The following is a 16,307-nucleotide window of genomic DNA, read 5'->3' on the forward strand; positions in this document are numbered from 1 at the left end:
CATTATTAAGCTTTCCAGCTCTGTCGTCTGTCTGGATATTCATCTTCATCCCATAATTTATTAGTTTGTAATCCTCTGTTGCATCCCATGTCATTGTCTTTCATTAAACTAAGCACTTTTCAGCATCTCCTGTTATTGAAGACTCTGACTCCCTAATAATTTCAGTTAACCATCTTAGGGCTTCTTTCTAACTGAGCTATGTTTCTACCAAAATCTTTCCCAATCTGCTGATGAAAAGATCTTCTTTTTGACCCCAGCAAGTTAAAATGCCTGGAGTTCTCAGGTCTTCCAAGGCTTCAGAATTTATCATAAAAAACCTGGACGCTCTGATGGTTGTAATGCACATCCTGGGGCCTTCAAAGCTCCCAGCTTGGATGTTGTAAATCCAAAGTATGCTGCCGATCATGGGATTGGACACAAACAAGGTAGGTTTCAAGGACAATTTTGTGTGGTTAATGTTAATGTTAGTGTTAATGTAATGAGTTAATGTTCAGATTCAAAATAAATTTAACCAATTGTGTTTCTATCAACACCTTATCTTCATGAAAGTGAAGTTACTCAGATTGAACAGACATTTTTCCATCATCTCCATTCTGCTTTTCTATTTCAGAACCAAAATCTGGCTCTGAAAAGCTCTGAAAACTTTTCAGATCTTAACAGGAAAACCCTTGTATTTTATCTGACCTGTAGGAGGGATTTTTCTCACTACAGTGACATAAGTCTAATACTGGTTCCCTGTAAAGTCACCAGCAAGACCATCTTTAAGAGAGAGACTCCTTGTAAAGATGCTGACATAAGCCAAATCAACCCTTGGCCATCCATGAAAGTGTGGTACAAACTGCTGTCTTCATCCAGTACACGGAAAAAAAAGGTGTATGTAGGGAAGTGTTTTTTACTTCACATACAGAGAAAATAAGATCAAGGGACCAGAAAGCTGCCAGCCAGAGGCAGGAAGGCAGCAGCATCACATCCCCAATACTCCCATGTGAGGAAACATCACAAATCAGAACCATGCTTTAAAAATTAAAGACCAAAAAAAGAAAGCAGGGGCGAGGAAGTGAGAAGGGTTCTTCTTATTTAACACCTATTTTTTGCAGAGGTAAAGTACATGATCTGAGTGCTTCTCTTCCACTCCCACTTTAAATGACAGTTTAGGTTTTTACATCTCCTGTATTGATGACAGATTAAAGAAAGCTAGCAAAGAGCCGAAGGTTTTTGCCTATCATGAGAGATGATATCCCTTCTTCCTCTTGGATGGTGCAGCAGGATTTTATTAATACAATAACTCTTCTAACTGCGTCCAACGTGCACAAGTCTCTTGAACAAAATCAGGTGGATTTTCTCTAACATCTGTTGCAAAGAGGCTGTCTTTCACCAGCAATCTGCTGTTTTGAATTAACTGACAGCTGGTGTCTATGTATTAGCAGAACTATTAAACTTAAAAACCAACAAATTGAAAAAACCATCACACAAATGGCTCCATGTGAAGAAAGAACCAAGAGAATGATGTAAGCATTCCTTTCTGAAAGGCAGCACACATCTCTGAAACCTGCTCAGTTATACCATGAAGGAACATGTCTAAGCACATTCCTTTCACAATTGAGTGAATTCCTTCATTGCTAAAATATTCATTTTTTGGCACTTAAACACAAACAGGTGTCATTCCATGAATGGGGACATTTAAAACCACTGTGTCAGGGCTGGCAGAGACACAGATGTCTTCAATGGGCAGCAACTCATCACCAGCCCCAGCCTCCAACCTAAGACTCGCTGGAAGTGGCAGACTGAATGCCTTACTGGAGCGTCATCACCTCAGATGTGTGTGAGTTATCAAAAGGCCGTTTTCCAGCAGCATTTCTAAGCAAAACCTGACCCCAGGTCCCACCTTCAGGTTAAAGAGGCACAGCTCTCAGACGGGAGTCACACCACCAAATGAATTATACCTGCCCAGAGCCAGTGGCCTCACAGATGAAGCTGGCATCAGAGAGAGCTGGCTTCAAGTCACAGCAGCAGGTTCCCCTCTGCTGGGCCCCCGGTGGGACTCAGGGCAGAAATGTCTGGAAACAAGGATGGGGTTTAGTCTCTACAGCTTTTCAGTCCTCAGTCTACTCCTGGCCCTCCCTGACCACAGTCCATCAACTGTGACACCAAGCTTCATTGCCTAGCAATTCCCAGCACACACCTCCTTTCGTCTTTGAAGGCAGACACTTCTGAATTCATAAGAAACAGTTTTTGAGTAATTCAAGGTAACTGGAACATACCTTCACTGCCATTAACAGCACTTCTCAAGTTCTGATCAAAGCACTGCAGAACAGCCACATTCCATCCTGCTGATTTGGGCTGGACTAATTTCTATGGCTTCCAAGTAACTTCCACAACACCTAGCCTGAGCGAAGTCCACAGACTCCATCCTGTCTTGAAACTCTTTAAATTTATAAAAACAATCATCTCTGACCATCTGCATCTGCCCTTGCAATAAAGCTTATTTACCTTCACTATAAAGTTTCTTGCATGTTGTGTGGTAACACTGTGGGATGTGGTCAACTTCAACATTTAAAATAGGATGTGCCTGTAACGTAGCAGTCATGCAATTAATGCTTTTTGCTCTGCCAACAACAGAGTCGGATTTAAATCCCAAGAGGAGGCAGATATTTTAGCCACCTTACTCATCTCACAAGAACGAGGCTAAATGGTTCTCATCTATTCTGCATGAGATACAAGAAAGGGTGTAATAACGAAAACAAGGTAACCCTCTTACTATAATCCGGCAGGTTTATGTAACGGTGCTGCTGTTCATGAGCTTTGTGATCGGTGTCAGCTCTCATTACAAGGGTGTGAGAGATTTAAAATGACAAAGGAGGAAGGAAAAGGGGGGAAAAAGCAGTTTGATGTGACCCTGCCTGTCAAGCCACAAAAAAACCTATCCAGCAGTTCAATTCCCTGACTTACAGTAGGAGCTACTTAACTTTTTACAGTATATTCATTAACAGGCTTTTGTAAAGGCAGAATTATAATGGCAAAATATAATTTTTATGACCTTATCTGCATTATGGAGGGCACATTTACACTTGGAGAGAATGCTGTGTGCTAGCTGCAATACCAGGCATTCAGAGCCTAATATGGGGCGTAAAGAATGGATGCAAGCATGTTTGACTCTTTCCCAAAAGCCAAGCCCACATTCACTTCAGTTTTGGAAAAGTTTAATTGTACCATCAGTGTCTCTCAGAGATGAGAAAACCAAGATAGATACCCTTGATCAGCAGTCAGAAAATAAGAATGTTCCAAAAATTCCCCACAGAGGCATCTGAAAGGCAAAAAAAAAAAAAAGCGTCTTTTGTAGGGGAAAACTATTCATGCCGTTCAATCTGCTCTGATCTACTTAGGTGTGTCACAAGCATGCAGTAACTACTGTATAAAATATCTATTGGCCTTTAGAAGCTGCACTTCATAAATTCATCACAGGCAGATATTTTCCATTTACAAATTAATTGGGATGCTGGCATTTTATTTCAGAAGCAACCAACATGATGTTCCATGCTCTGCTCTGCACACTGGTTCAGGGGAATCTATCAAAAATACATGGCCATAAACGCTTAGCAAATGGTGTGCATCCAGATGGGTTTTTAAACAACATGAATGAAACTAAGGGCTTGCAAAATGCAGTATCATGTAAGGGTAGAGTGTGATAGTTTTGGTCCAAATATGCCTTGCAGGAGTAAATGTGATGCCCATAGCAACAATATGTGTATGATCTTTCTTCTCTCCTAAATGTCCAAGCCTAAACTAATTTTAAATCTTAACTAATTTACTGAAAAGGATTTCCAGACTTCTTCCCTTCAGAAGAGCAAGCTAATAGTAAATCTACAATAACATAATCCATTGGTAATGTTTTGTTTGCTTTTGTTGTTGCTTTAACTCTATAATCCCCATGTCTATAAAACAGATACATGCAGGTTTGGACATCAATGCCCCTAAAACGAAAGATACTTTATTCCCTGGATTTTATCCAGCTGATGGGTTCTCCTCCTGTGTTATTCTTCTCATATACTCATTTCTTATGTTGCACTTGTCCCTTTCCAGCCAAACATTTGCCCAGAAGTAACAGAAAATTCTCTCAAGCTACTCACTTTTCTTCAGAAGAGTTTCATGAACTCATCATCTCATCCCATACCTGAAACACAACTTTTCTAAATTGACCATATCTCACTCCTCTCCTCCCCCACTTCTGTGCCAATGGTTTTATTAAAGGCTTGCCTTGTATAGTACTTAGTGTTTCTATTCCAACAGCATGGAAGCTGTTATATTAAACATTTATCAGTAATTGGGTTACTCCCTTCTACAAGCTGAAGCAAGGTAATTTGGCAGATACAATAACGAAAAGATGCTGTAGGTTTGTCTCTTCCAGAAGAAATACAGTACTCGAAATACACAAGATTCCAACCCAAACCTGACTGCATGATCTGCACTCTGAAATCCCACGTTTCTTGTACTCCAAGGATTGCTAAATTGAGTCATCTCAGTTCCCGGTGTTTTTTTCTTTTAAATCAACTTGAATGCTTTCTGCCCCATACACTGAAAACAAAGTTTCAGAAACTGTAATAGGGTAAGTAAAAAAAAAAAAAGAAGGAAAAAATTCTTCTCGCTTCCTGAAAGGTGTACAACTGGAAACAAGGTTTAAAGGAAACAAAAAGCAACAGAAGCTTAAACAACAGAATCAGGATTTACGGACTTCTGAACACACAAGGGAATCAGAGCTGTTTAGTTGCAAGGTACAGTTTCTCTTTACAGGGAATATTTTTCCAAACAGCATGATGCTTTGCACCTGTCCTGTAATTAGATGCCAGACTTATATATCATGCTGAAAGAAAAAAAATTACTAAGAAAGTGTCTTGATCATTTCAAAGTTCAGTGCCACCCAAAGAGTGCCTATAGCTGTTCTATAGCACTTTTAGCTCCATTTATGTGGCTATCTCACGTTTGTCCCTACCTACTCCATCTGCTGTGTTTATATGGGCTCTATCAAATATAGATGATATCTGAGTCTAAAAGACTACATCAATACCAAGCTGTAGGCAGGAAGCGGGGAGTGGGGAATAATGAATGCTTCCCTAAAAATTGTTCCCTAACAAATTGTTCCCAGGTACCAGAGCCTTCAAAATGCCTATCACAGAACTATCTTCATGCATTTTAAGCATCCTTCATTTTAAGGATCCAGTTATCTTTATTTTAATATAAAGAACAAATGTTCAGAAGCCAAATAATCCAAAACAGATTTCTACAGGGTCCTGCATTCTCAAGCACTAAAAGAAAACCCTCAGATTACTGAAGGCTTGACATAGTAGACTGCTATAAAGTTCTGTCAACCAGATTTCCTCTCAGATTTCACAGGCTGGTCACCAGTACATCTTACACATAATCTGTAAATCACATTTTTAAAGCAACCAGGGACCCTTCAAAATGAAAAAACAGATACAGATTTTTGACACACATCTCTCAATATTGGGAAAACTTAAAGCATTGACTTCTATTATGGAAGAGAAAAGGTACATGCTTGGGGACAGAATTCCAAATTAAGATACCCTCAAGAGATGCTGTTTTGAAAAAAAACTTCTACCTCATAAAATGTTAATATTAGGGCTTCAGGCAGACATTAAGGTCAGGACAGATGTGCTGCTTAACATGTAAAAGACTCTCACTTTCCAGAAGGCCAATAAATGCCTTTCAGTAACTAAAAAGCAGTTACAGAAGATGGTGGTACTTTGTTCACAAGTATTCACATTGGCAGGTCAGGCAATAGAAAGAAGTTGCTCAGGGGAGAAGTTGACCTGGATATAAATGAAAAAAAAATTCAGTGGGAGAACAATTAAACATTGGAACAGACTGCTTAGAGAGATGTTAGAATCTCCCTTACTGGAAATACTCAAGACTCAGCTTGATGGGGCCTGAATAACTTGAACTGGGGCCCCGCTTTCAACAGAAGGTTGAACCATGTGCTCTCCAGCATCTCCTTTCATCCTAGACTTTGCTGAGTTTAACATTTTTTTCTAAGATCCAAAACTCAGACTGTGAAAGACTGGCACTGAACTCCTTGGAGTAGCAGTGACTTGAACTACAGCTGCACACACTGAAAAACTGGCAAATTGGAATTGCTATCACACTGATGAGGACGGGTAAAAAGAGATGTTTCTTCTCAGTAGCTAGATTTGACAAATTAGGAACATCCTCATCCTGTCAATTGAGGATCTGCAGATCATAAAACCTGTCTGATCTGTGTAACTTAATTTTGTAGTTATCCTTTCTAATCTGTTAACTACTGTCTTCTTTTAACAGCAGAAATTTCTTCTTTAACAGAAGAAACTAAACAAAAAATTCCAGTCTTTCCCATCACCATGCCCTGCTGCTTTTTTCCTTCTGGGGTGTGAATTCCATACAAGAGTGCATTTGTCAGAATGAAGGACCTTCACCAAGGAAAGGAACGTAATTCATTTGTGAAAAGCAGGGATTAGTAATTATTTAAAGGCAATCCATCTGCCCCTAGAGATGTACCGGCTGAACAGATGAAGGGCTGGTTTAATCTCTTCAGGAGTCAATTTCTGAAAGATCTCATAGAAAACTATTTCCATGGGAGAAGAAAGCTTGATCCTTGAGCACAGAGAAGGTGGAGTTTCTTTTGGTGTTGCTGTGATGTCATGGCAATGGAAAACTATTTAAAGACACTGACCTGACAAGCTAGTACAGTTTTATACGCATCCATCTAAACTAAAAAAAAGGCAGAATGGTGCTACATCTGGCCATATACCCCAATAATTGCTTAATTGTTAGAGCTTTTAACAGTTATGGACAATCTTGTTGTGGGGCTGAGCCCCCCTAGAAGTTTCATTCTGCCTCAGACATACATGGTGCATTATTTTCCTTGGGATTTGGAAGGATTATTAGTCATACTGTCTCTAACCTTCTGGAAATGAACTGTTCTAATGGCAAACATTAGCATATGGAAACATTTCCTCACAGTGTTTTGCTTACTTTACTGTGCTGTATCACAAGGAGCATGATATATGAAGAAAGCAAACAAATATGGTTTTGATCCTTGGGTGCTAATAATGCTAAAAAGCTATTTTGATGGAACTGCTGAAAGAGCTAAAATATTTTCAACTTCCCTACTTCCAGTACTCATGTGACTATAAAACACAATTAATTTTGATGATGAAGTCAAAGAATCCTAGGCACATATTTCCAAAGTGTTGTACATTCCTTTCATTCTTACAGAATCTGAGGGACTTTAATACCCTGACGTGATTTTTGAGGCTAATCTGGGTAGCCACGCAGGTTGACAACAGAGTTTCTTCCCATAGCAAGACCATATTCTATGTTAAAGTAGCATTGTCTGCTGTAACTCCAAGGAAAAAAACTTGCAACAGTCCAAAATACCGATGATATAGTTCCTATAGATTTAAAAAGTAATAAGCAATTCTAGTGCTCCTAACAGGATCACATGTCCTTGAGATTTTTAAAAGTGTTATTTCAGCATGTCAGTACAGGTGAGTAGACACGGAAGGCTGCAACAAGAGTTAAAGGGGATGAACATACAGAAAATTAGTGGAATTTTCTTTTTAAGCTCCAAAAGAAATGGGGCCACACTGATAAACTTAAGTCATTTAGTGGTCAGTTCTAGGTTATCCTGGTGGCCTGTCTCCATACTTACTAAAAAAAAAATAATAATTCTCTCTCTTAGCTATAAATGAAGTTGCAACATGGCAACAGTAACAAATCCTGGCAACTCTTCCTTCCCCAAACCACTTAACTTATTCTCACTCTGGATTTCTAAGGAAATAAGATTTATGCATCCAGACTGTGTTCAGTGAAACCTGAGGGAAGGGAGCAGGCAGGGTGCTGTACAAGTCCTGGAAACCCAAGCCAACCCCCAGCAGCATGTGTTTGGAGTATCAATAGCAGCAAGGCAGCACCGTGTGCAAGGCTGATCTGGAGCCTGCATGAAGAACAGGCACACACACGACTGGGTTCATGTTCTGTGCACTGTGCTCTTACCCAGGGCAGCCCTGTCGCAGGGACAGAGGGGACATCCTGCAGTCTGGGCAGGGTGGAACGTGAGGAGAGGGAGAGGTCTGTAATGAGCCCAACTATCCAAAAGAAAATAAGAATTCATTCATTCTGCTCTTGGCAGAAGTTTAAACTGTAACAGAACTGGAGCTGGGCAGTCACACCTTCAGCTCTGTGTGGAGCAGCCTCAAGGACACATCACAACAGCAGCAGGAAGTGAACTTCTGCACAGTGTACTCCACCCTTCAAGCCCCATGGCCTGGGCAAGGGGTTTAAAGTGGCCCTGCACAGCCGAGTACCCTGCTCAAAAGGGGTTCCAGGACCACAGCTGCCATTTTCAGCACCATGGATTGGCCTCTCTTTTCAGTATTTCTCTCCCCAGTTTGGTTTAGGATATATGCTCCAGATAGCATACATGCTCCTCATTTAACAGTTCTCCAAGTTTATTCTCATTTTATTTTCTCTTTATGTGTCTAAATCCATCGCCCCCTTATTTTTCTCCTCTGAGGCTCACAATTCCCAGTTTGTTTTCAAAGCTCATTAAGAGAATTTTCTCTCTCCCTCTGTCATATCATTAACAGAAATGTTACACAACTCCAGTCTTACTCCCAACCTACATAACCATTGAACTACTGCTGATAATCAGTTCCTGTTTATCTTTCACCCAACTTTTTCTTCCTACCCAAGCGAATTTCAATTAATCTTCATGTTAGAAAGTAAACATATACCTACTTCCCTCTTGATTCCCTAAAATAATTAATTTTGCAATTCTATCAAAAAAAGCAATTACATTGTCTGACAAGATTTATTCTTTATGAACTCATGTTGTTATTGCTTACAATTCTGTCACCCTGCAGACTCTGAGTTTGCATCCTCTTTTAATATCAGGCCCATTATTTTACCAGTGGTTATACTTCGGGACAGGAATTGCTAAGAAAAACCTTGGCTTTCTTTTGAAGGTCAACATTCTAGTTTCCAGTCTTCACTCATAGCGACACTTCAGTTTAGCTACCATCTCACAAAAACAATAATCACACAATAGTGGCACAGCAAAAAGGCTCACCAAACACAAACTATTTAAACTGAGGGGTAAGAAAGAGAGAAAAATCAACCTTTTGTTCACATACTCCATCACTCTTTAACATTAAAAGAAATTTTAACAGTCAGCCTTCTGCTACAAGAAAACACTCAGGGGTACTGTATGGACTTGCAGAATGATGCAGGGTAAAAGGGACCCCTTGAGATCACCTAGTCCAACCCCATGGTCAAAGTAGAGCAAGCTTCAAAGCTGTATCATATTACTTAAGACCTTGTCCAGCAGAATTTGGAGAACTTCCAAGGTTGGTGATTCCACAGCTTCCTAGAGCAGCCTCTTCCCACAGCAGCACTCCGAGGAAAAACTTTTTTCCTCACCTCCATTTGGGACTTACTGAGGCACCAATCGTGGCCACTGCCTCTTGTCCTTCTTGTGCATTTCTGAGAAGAACCTGACTACCTGTCTTCCCTACCACACTCCCTAAGTAAAGTAAGGCTATGTAAATCAGCCTGTTCTTCAGGCTAAATCAGTCCAGCTACCTACATCTTGTAAACAGTAAGTGCTCCAGACTCGTCAGCATCTCCTTGTGGCCCTTCACTGCCTTTGCTTGTCAGCATCTCCCTGGTACTGGGAAGACCAGCACTGGGCACAGCCTGGTTTGGCCTCAAGAGCACTGAGCATCAGGAAACAGAGATAATCCCTTCCCCATTGCTATTGTGAGGCATCTGACTGCATTTTCTCAATCTCAGTTTTCCAGGTTTTCTCATAGTGGTAACCTTTAATATTGACTGTCCTTCTAGTCTATGCAGAGGATTTCTAATCACACTGAAAATCCAGCCTTTGAATTGATGCATTCAGTGAAGCTGGTGTTTAATAAATCAAACTATAAAATTTGCACTTGATCTCCACAAGCCTGTGTATGTTTTTTACCATCAACCTGTGTATGTTTTCCGCCATCAACCAAGCAACAACTGAGAAGGGTGAAAAGCAGCTTGATAAAGTGGGTAACACATGGAGGGGAAGACATTTGACTGAAGTCTCATATTTGTACTCTAGTGTTAGAGAAACAAAGACAGGGGAGTTGCAGACAGGATCATCAGGATCCAATGAAGGAAAGCTGACTTGCAAGTCTCAAAGGTGGAAATAGCTACCAAGCAGAGTGACAGAGAGAAGGGCTGCAACAAACAGGCCAGGTAAGAGAAGACAGATAGGAATTCAGACCTGAAATTTCCTAGAAATGCAAATACCTCCAACAGGACAAAACCCGATGGTGTAAGGTGCAAACACTGTTGTTATGCCTGAGGGAAAGCAGCACAAGAGGGAGAAAAAAGCAGGGCAGAGAGCAGCACGCAGCTGTAGCAGTTCAGTCTGCTCAGAAGGTTCATATTTTACTAAGTCAGGAAGTGGTAAAAACACACAAAACTGGAAGACCTTCTCATATGTATCCTTAAGGCTCAGCAAGATCAAGCTTTACCTTGGCTGAACTTTTAAACACTTTCTGTGCTGCTGTTCATATTAGATTGGGAAAGAGATTTCTCAACACTGGACATATCACAGGGAACGTGGAAGGTAGAGAAGAGAAATGAGTGAAGATGGTCTGTTTTTTCACATGTACACTCTGTCACAATCCAAGAAAAAACAAGGTTAATGCTCACCTGGTACACAGCACAGACCAATGGCTCCAGTAGCAACAAAAAATAACAAATAAAGGGGAAAATGCTGGCCAGGAGACCATAAAGGGACGTACGCATTGTAAAGATCTTTTGCTTTTCAATTTCAGTTCAGGGATTTGTCATAAGATGCATCTATCAGCCTCTGCTTTCCATTCTGCTTTAACAGCGATGTCCTGATGAACACAGAATAGTTCTGTTATAGTTTAGGAGTAACACGGACTAATTTTACTCTCAGGATATTTTTTGCATTCATCTAGTGGCTTAATAGAGAAGCTGAAAAAACAAACAGTAAGAAAATAGGATGGCTTAAAAAAATGTCTCTTTGCAAACATCTGAAGGCTTTTATGAAACAAAGGTCTATATGCTACACGTATTACGAGTTAAAGAAGTTCCCTCTCTTGCAAGAGGCCAGCTGTTTGGAGCAGTGTCTTGGGAAGCCAGGCAGAATACTGGTTCCAGCTCCAGAAGAAACAGAAATACAGGATCTGACAGTTGAGAAGGGAGTTCTTTGAGACAAAGAAGCAAACAAAGTGGTATCTAGCCCTGTGACTATCTCATCAAAAGAAGTAATGTAATTTTGATTTTCTTCACTTCCGGTACTTTCAAAATTCTTGGAAAAGGAAAAGGGCTCAGGCACTAAGGGACATCTGCAAATACTTCAAAAACATTTCCAGCATGGTTACACAATACAAGAAGAGCATTTCTATGGTCAGTGACACACTGAGTTTTTATTTTGGAAAAACTGTGCAAGGAACATTTCTGTGCCAAACTTCACATGCTGTAAAACAACTTCATCCATTGTTTTACATTCCAGCTTCACAGTTCAAGATCACCAGGTGAGTCATAATGTAAGTGGATGACAAAAAATCCACTAGAAGTTATTTTTAGATAAATACACTTTCAATGCTTTTCAGCATTTGTAACAGCATTCTGCACGGTCAGCAGAACCAGCTGTGTACTGCTCTGCAGCCTGCATTCATAATTAGATTAGCCAAGCCATTTTATTAGGATGGAGCTCAGGCATCCATCCTAGAGTATAGGCATCCTGGAAAAGTTTAGGAGGAACAGACCAAGGCTCTTATTCAAGAGCAAGATGTCAGAGATGGAAAAAGGCCAATGAGAAGTGCCAAAAGAAGACTAAGACACATAGGTGCAAGCCTAGTCCCAATTGCTAGCACTGGCAGACTTCTAAGAATATTGTGTTAATACTCATCTGTGTAAAAGATACCAAGTTATTTGTGAATTTCTTTGTTCTCAGATGTCCAACACCAAAAAAACCCCATACACGCCAAACCAACCCCATTTTCACCCCTCCTCCCATCACCAATATTTAAATCTCAGGTTTCCAGCTATTCAGCTAGGAGTAACTAGAACTTGCTAAGAGCTGCCAAATCTGATAGCCTCATTAAGGACAGATTTGTGTCCCCACGTCCAGCCAGCAGCAAGGCCATGCACATATTCCAAATGCACATACACATAATATCACAGAATCACTGAATTGTTGACGTTGAAAAAGACCTTGAAGATCATCAAGTCCAACCATTAACCTGCCACTGCCAAGTCTACCATGAAACCATGTCCCTAAGTGCCACATCTACATATCTTTTAATTACCTCCAGGGATGGTTACTCAACCAATTTCCTGGGCAGCCTGTTCCCATGCTTGACAACCCTTTCAGTGAAGAAATTTTTCCTAAAATCCAATCTAAACCCCACCAGGCAAAAGTTCACATAGATATAGCTTGATCCTGTGCTACTCGCTGGCTGATCAGGAAGAAAGCTCATGAGAGTGAAATTTGTACTAGTTGCACACATACACAACATGGATCTCTCCAAATGCTGGCCTTAGATGCTTGGTCTGTCCAGTACCATTGCCCTGGTCTCCATTGTTGCTGACACAGGTGATAACCCATGAGGTCTGCAAAACCCCTCCAGTGGCTTGTGCTGTGATCCCTGGCCATGGCTCTACTTGCTGGCACTTAGACTCAATGCATCCACAGGGAAAAGTGAGCACCTCACCCACAGAAACAGTCAGAAATAGAAGTCAGGAAGAATATGAGATGAACTGCAGTGATTAGACACAGGGCATGGCCAGGACATGGCATGGCATAGTTCCATCAGAAGGGACCTATGGCAATCACCTAATTCAACTGTCTGACCTCTTCAGAACTGACCAAAAGTTAAAGCATGTTATTAAGGTCACGGTCCAAATGCCCCTTAAACACTGAGAGGCTTAGGATATCGACTCCTTCCCTAGGAAGCCTGTTTCAGTGTCTGACCACCCTCTTGGGGAAGAAACACTTCCTAATGTCAAGTCTTAACCTCCCCTAATGCAGCTTTGAATCATCTCTATTTATCCTATCACTGGATCCCAGGGAGAAGGGATCAGCATCTCCCTCTCCATTTCCCCTCCTCAGGAGCTGCAGAGAGCAAGGGGATCACCTCTCAGTCTCCCTTTTTCCCAGAGCCCTCAACTGCTCCTCACAGGACACACCTTCCAGCCCTTCCACCAGCTTTGTTGCCCTCCTCTGGATGCATTTCTCCTCCTTCCCATCCCTCTTACACTGCAGGGCCCAGAACTGCTGCCAGCACCCCGGGTGAGGCCGCACCAGCGCTGAGCACAGCGGATGATCCCCCCTTCTGGCAGGCTGTGCTGCCGTGTTTGATGCCCCCAGGACACGGCTTTGGCCCTCTGGGCTGCCCGGGCACACCCTGCTGACTCTCACTGAGCTGCTGCCCACCAGCACCCCCAGGGCCCTCCCTGCAGGGCGGGCGCTCTCCAGACGCTCCTCTCCCAGCTTGTGCTTGTGCCTGCAGTTACTCCATGCCAGGTGCAGGATCCGGCATTTGTTCCTGAGAAATTTCATGCCAGGGATGGCTGAAATTGAACTGACTGGCCTCTCATGTTGACTCATCTTGACAGGTTTTTACATCCAGATCATAGGCTGACCCCTCCCCTGTGACAGTCTGGGGAGAAGTCAGGTCAGGGTGTTCCCTTCGCAGTACTTTGGGTTGGTCAGATTCTCACACCTTCTGTGCCTTTATGCTTATGACCCTTTTCTAAACCTAATATAATCTAACAGTATTCTCTGAAATTTGGCATGAATGAATTCAAGGATGCACTGTCCTTAACCACTGTACGTATTTCTCCCACAGAATCAATCAAGGGAAACAGGGGCAGGGCATACAAGTTATCATGAACATCCTGCAACCTGATAAAAACAATATAAGTCTTTTGTTAAACAGAGACTTTAAAATTTAGAACTCACTCATAAAAATCCATATCCTGCCCTACACTGAAGTTATGGTGTGTGTATATATATACACACATATATTACATATAAATGAATAACATTAGATATGAATGGAAGTATTTTGCTGTCTGCTGCCAGCAGGGACACTAAAGAAATAAATGTACAACCCCAGAGTTACTTTTTCCAGTGATTTGTTCCTTATGAGATATATTTTGGAACTATGTACTTTTCAGTGAGGCGCTGCATTATCAACACACTTTCCCATGCTTTTAGAAGGACTTGCTACAAAATTGCAAAGACCAAGTCAAATCAAGTATTTTCAATTCCTCCCTGCCTTTTTGTTTTGTTTTGTTTGGTGATGGGGGTTGCACATCATATGATCACAGACTGGTTTGGGTTTGAACAGACATTAAAGATCATCTAGTTTCACCCCCCAGCCATGGGCAGGGACACCTTGCACAGGACCAGGCTGCTCAAAGCCCCATCCAACCTGTCCTTGAACAATTCCAGGGATGGGGCATCCACCGCTTCTCTGGGCAACCTGTGCCAGTGCCTCATCATCCTCACAGTGAAGAACTTCTTCTTTATATCTAACCTAAACCTACCCTCTTGTAGTACCTCGGAAAAGAAAGAGAGAGGGGGAAGTGACCTCCTACATATTAAGAACAATGTGAAAGAGAATTAGGTTTGCCCTGCAAGAGAAAAGGCCTAAGGAAGAACCACTTTGGAGATCAAACACTATGAACTGCAGAGCAGAGCAACTGGAGGAGACTTAGCACAGGGAAGTACATTCAAGAACAAGAAATGCTGGGACTGAGTGGAGGATGAGTATTTCTCAATATAATCAGGGTAGACTGGAGAAAACTCTAGAATGTTATTTTAAGATACCATGCTGTACCAGCTTTCAAGCAAGGAGAACCCGCTCACCAAGCCTGTGGAGAACAAGGTGTCTCTGTCCTGTCCATAGCTATTTATTCAACATCTGCAGTCTCTTTCTAGGTTGCAGGGTTTTGGCAACTTAAAGCCACTGCAAATCCAAAGTCCTGAGTTCCTCTGGTCTCCTCACTTTCCCCGCAGCACCCCACCCTTCCCAGGTGCTGGTATTTGTATCTATTCAATGAGACCCTTCAAGAAACTGAGTTGACCACAAACTATTGCCATGAAAAAAAGCACCAGGGCAGCTCCAGAAGGTACTAGCCCACAGAGGAAAGCATGCTCAGGGAAAAAGGAGAACAAGGCTGGATCACAGCAATACCAATTTGAGGTCACTTTCAAAAGCTGGGCAACTACAACCCAAATGTGTCCATTCTGGAAGATGCACCTCCTGGATATTTTTGTGCAGCAGAACACTGCCTATTATCCCATTTCATGGGTAGCAAAGAGATGTCAAGTAAATTGCCAGAGCTCTCACAGGAAACTTTGGCAGGAGCAGGAAGCTGAATTTAGGTTTGTCATGATTCAAGGAGAGCCTCCTGCAACAACTGGACCCTGTCACTTGAAGCTGTCTCTGCAGCAAAGAGCTGGAATGCTAAGAGACAAAGGAAGTGCTATTTTAAAGACTGGAAGCAGATACCCATAGGAGAAAAGTGACTTTCCCAAAGTCAGTTGTAGCTTTTGACAAAACCACAGGCAAAAATTAATTCAGAACTACAGAAATTTGTGTTTATAAGGCAGTCCTTGCCTGATATTATAGAATCCTGAAATCAAGAGTAACCTTTTATCAAAAAAACTAACCCTTTAAGTACCTTTTTTTTTTTTCTAATGAGGAAGAAAACAACAGTTATTAGAACACATTCTGAGCAATATTTGAGCTTTGCTGCTCGGGCCTTGAGAAAGCATCTTTTGGCAAAATCAGACGCAGAACTTGCTGAGTAATTTCCTATTAAGGGCACAGAGCAGAATAAAGGGACTTTAAGTGCTTGTGCATTAAATCACTCTCATAAGGTATTTGGGGGTTTTCTATATCTGTAACTAATAAGAAAAAGATGGGTTCTTTTATTTAGTTTAAATAAAAATAATAGTACAGTGAGCTTATCTCACAACCAACAGATGCCCTGAACCTCCTCCTCTTAGAACCCTAATAGCTCTTCCATTCTCCCCGTCACCTTTCCCAGCTCCTGATGATTCCCGTGCTGCTCCATCTATGGTAGCGGAGACAGTGCTTCACCAGAGGCCTTAGATGCTAAAGGGTATAAGGAAGCAGGTTATGCAAAAAGTATCTATTTCCAGCACAGGAATGTGGCCTGTAACTATCCCATGACAGGGAGCTCAGCTCAAATAGAAAGTG

General features: G+C 41.6%; 1 protein-coding gene across 2 annotated transcripts in view; it reads right to left on the reverse strand.

The window, feature by feature from the left end:
- The window catches only part of TSPAN9 (tetraspanin 9), a 172,391-nt gene that overhangs the window by 103,238 nt on the left and 52,846 nt on the right, over positions 1 to 16,307 (reverse strand). The window lies entirely within an intron of this gene.

The sequence above is a fragment of the Coloeus monedula genome (assembly GCF_965178545.1).
Source record: "Coloeus monedula genome assembly, chromosome: 3".
Taxonomy (NCBI): Eukaryota; Metazoa; Chordata; class Aves; order Passeriformes; family Corvidae; genus Coloeus; species Coloeus monedula.